At 33.3% G+C, this 4,268-nt stretch overlaps 1 pseudogene; it reads left to right on the forward strand.

Moving 5' to 3' along the window:
- The first annotated feature begins 2,993 nt into the window (after positions 1-2,993).
- Positions 2,994-4,268, forward strand: LOC143630026 (kinesin-like protein KIN-14S; annotated as a pseudogene).

The raw sequence follows: 4,268 nt of genomic DNA on the forward strand, positions 1-4,268 counted from the left end.
TACATTCGAGTTCTTTTTTTAATTTGTAAACATTCATCACTTTTTAATCCTACACATCAACTTATGGATCCCACACAAACTCTATATATCACAAACAAAAGAGTCTTTTATTACTACACACCAATTATGCGTCCTACACAAAAAAGATTTGTTTTAACCTACACTAAAAGATTTATTTAGTGTAGACATTTCGTGGTGTGTAGGATCCATAAGTTGGTGTGAAGGATTAAAAAGTGATGAATGTTTACGAATTAAAAAAAGAATTCAAATGTGTTTAAAGTTAATTAATACGTAAAGAAATTAGAAAAAAGATACGTCAGATTTTTATGGTACTGTGTAAGAAATTTGGGAGGATGTTTATGTGTTTAGGTTTGATGAGTATTTTTAAATGGTGTAGGTTATTAAAAGGTTATGTAGGTTAATATGAATAATTTGTGTAGGTTATTATATTCAGTGTACACGGTAGTATATCGATATGTATGTGTGTCATTTCAAAAATATAGGTTCTTAGTATGGTTTGTGTAAGTTATAATCACGTAATAAGTTATATGGCACGAAAATTATATTTTGTAATTATCACGTGTTTATAATCATGTATCATAATATTTAATATAAGATGTTCATATATAATTAGTAACTAGTTTATGTAATTATGTAGCATCTGATACAGACATCTATTACTACACAAAGGGTTATCCAAAATAACTTTAAAAAAAACTATAGCAATTGGAATTTAAATTAAAGAAAATAAAACTCACTATTTAAAAATAGTATGATCCGTAAATACTATATAATTTAATAGTTATCAAATAAACCAAATGAAAATTTTACTAATTTATCCTACTAATTAATTAAATGAAAAACAAAAAAGAAAACTTATGATTGGTTGAAATGATTTCTCGCATTTTCTTGCAATAACTTGATTTCTCTCCTGAACTCAACCATATATATATACATATATATATATATATATGGCAGAGATACTGTACGCTAATGCCTTAACGTACGAGAGGTACGCGAGACGCTCAAAGGCAAAAACCTAAAACGCTCACAAAAACTTAAACTCAGCCAAAAACCTAAAACGCTCAAAAAACGGTCTTCGTGAAAAAAGTAAAAAAATGATCGATTAACGATCCAAAACTTTTTTTTTTCGGTTAACCAATGATTAATTGGATATGTATTGACGATTCCTTGATGTTGGGATGTGATTTAATGGATCGATTCGTGAAAAATGGGATTCGCGTACGTTAATGTACGTTAAGGATTAGTGTATTGGATTTCTTTCAATATATATATATATATGTATATTATATTAAAATACATATAGGAAGGGCAAAAACGTCATTTACTTAACACTCTTAAATTTAAGAGTTTTACAAGTTGAGAAACTTAAGGTACCACTCCCAAAGCATATAAGAGATTTGGAGCTTCAAAATTTGAAACTCGGTCTTTTCAAACCTACTTCTCTGGTAACCAAACCCTCGCCTCTCTCTCATCAAACACAGCAGCCACAAAGCAACCCTGCCCACGCTATGTCTTTCTTTCTTCACATCTCTTCGGCTTCGACTTCCTTCTATCCTCACCTCCAAATTATATCTCTCATATTCAGCTTCTAGGGTTTTTCACGCGTCTATCGAAGCTTCCAAGGTAAATTATTAATCTTTTTCTGTTTTTAGTTCATGATTTTGTCAGATTCTATTTTAGTTGCTTAGGATGTGCCTGCCGTTAATTATTGCTCGTGAACGCAAGCCATGGTGCCAAAACGATGGTGTTTTCATTAACTTATAGTGTTAGCTTTGTTTTAGACGATTTGGTTTTATGTCCGATTTGATGTTGATTTGGTTTGAGATAATTATAGTTTCAAGTGTAATTAGTCTTATATGCGTAATTCCCAAGTTGTTCTTGATTTTTTTTGCTAATACATGCCTATATGGTTTGTATTATGTTATTGATTTAGTTATTTCTCTTATTTTAAGAGTTTTTTCTAACTGTGTGCAGCGTATAGTCTTCATGAGGGCCTTTTTCTTTACAAAAACATTACAAAGGCGGTTTTCTAACCTCTTCAGTTTTTCGAAGGCTCTTTTTTTTTGTTGATATGCTCAGATACTAAGCTCAATTAACATCGATTAAAATGTGTCCTTGATGATGCCAGAAATCTTTCAAATGGGGTCAAGCTTGGGCTTTGGTCAAAGTCATTCTATAGAGAGTCAAACAAGGGTCAATAGGAAGATATAATGGCATACATGATGTTGATGATGTTGCTTGTGGCGAGGACGGAATGTTTAAGGTTGGTGGACTATAAGACACATTCAAACGTTTATATTAGTTTATTATTCTGTTTTTTAATAAATAAGCAATCGTAACTGAATTTGTTTGCTATTTGTGGTTGTTTGCTTACAAGTGATAATGAGGCTTAGACTGAAGATCTGTGTGCTATTTGTGGCTGTCTGTAGACTTTTCACCACCCGCCCTCGCCTACCGGTTTTGGGTTCTCGGGGAAAGAATTTGTTGTGGTGGCGGAAGAGTTGGTGACAGAAATTAGGATCTCGCATTAAGGCTATATACAAGGACTGAACATTATAAACATAATTTATGGTGGTGCTCAGAGTTATGGTGTATTTTCAAGGTAATTCATTAGATTTTGTAGCTTATTTTTTTCAAGTTTGATTATTGATGATGTCTAGACTTGTATAGATTACAAGTTTTTGGTCATTTAATGTATTTGGCAAACATTCATAAACTTGTTCATGCTCTCCCATTTAACTGTAACCGAACAAACGACCGAACACGGAGAATTTAATGAACAACTTTTTCTTGTTTGCGTTTGTTTATGTTATTTCGTTATGTTATTTCGTTAATAGAATAATTGAACGGTTTGCGTACATGAATGGGCATAATTGAGCAAACACCAATTAAAAGTAAAAGTGAGCAACAATTTGTTGGGTTTAAGAAATTAAAAGAAATAGTAGAGTAAATCGTAATAAGACAATTTGATGGGCATAATTGCAGAAGCTGTTTTTGCACAAGCTTCATCGTTAGTGATGTCAGTTGTTGATGGATTTAATGCATGCCTCTTTGCATACGGGCAAACTGGAACCGGGAAAACGTTCACAATGGAAGGAACCCCTGAAAACCGGGGTGTGAACTATCGTACTTTGGAGGAGTTATTCAAAGTATCTGATGAAAGAAATGATATTATGAAATACCAACTATTTGTAAGCATGTTAGAAGTCTATAATGAGAATATAAAAGATCTCTTGGTTGAGGATGCAAATCAACCACCTAAAAAGTAAGCTTGTTGACATATTATTGTTCATATGTAAACCTTGTTTAACGCTTTGGCTAATGTTTTTGTTCGAAATGCAGGTTAGACGTAAAACAATCAGCTGAAGGTACCCAAGAAGTACCCGGGCTATCTGAGGTGGCAGTTTACAAGGCTGATGAAGTTTGGGATCTGCTAGAACGTGGGAGCTGTGCGCGTTCGGTTGGATCAACCAATGCTAATGAGCTTAGTAGCCGTTCTCACCGGTAAATTTGTTAGAATCGTATATTATTAAAAAGGTTTTTAGTTTTAAAAATATATTGCTTACTGGATATCGTGTTTGATATAGCTTATTGCGAGTGACTGTTATTGGTGAAAATATGGTGAATAGGCAGAGGACTAGAAGCCATCTTTTGGCTTGTAGATTTGGCGGGAAGTGAACGATCTGTGAAGATTGGGCTTGAAGGAGAAAGATTGGTGGAATCCCGGTTTATAACACAGTCGAATTCTGCATTAGGTGATGTAATTTCTGCACTTGCATCAAAAAGTGATCACATTCCTTACAGGTATATAATAATCCTCCTTCCAAATAATAATATTGTTAAAAACACTTGTTTCAACTTTCAATATTATTTTCATCTACTATTTTGACCCAATCAGGAATTCAAAGGTTACCCATATTCTGCAAATCTCATTAGGTGAGGTTTTCAGTTTTCTCTATATGTTTGTTAAATCCCATTTGGGCATATGAAGATGCTGATGCTGCCAAAATTACCTTAAAATTTGTGCAGGTGGTGATTGTAAGACACTGATGTTTGTTCAAACCCGCCCAAGTTCATCAGACCGTGGTGAAACCATTAGCTCCCTGAATTTTGCAAGTCGCATGAGAGGTGTTGAGCATGATCCAGCATGTAAACAAACATAATTCTCTGATCTTTTCAAGTATAAGCAACTGATAATTTTCTTTGAAGATTTAAAATTAGTTATGTTGGTTTTTTATATTTAG

Source organism: Bidens hawaiensis, unplaced genomic scaffold (genome assembly GCF_021521415.1).
Source record: "Bidens hawaiensis isolate Kalapana, Puna unplaced genomic scaffold, B.hawaiensis_p1.1 tig00005510_1, whole genome shotgun sequence".
Lineage (NCBI taxonomy): Eukaryota > Viridiplantae > Streptophyta > Magnoliopsida > Asterales > Asteraceae > Bidens > Bidens hawaiensis.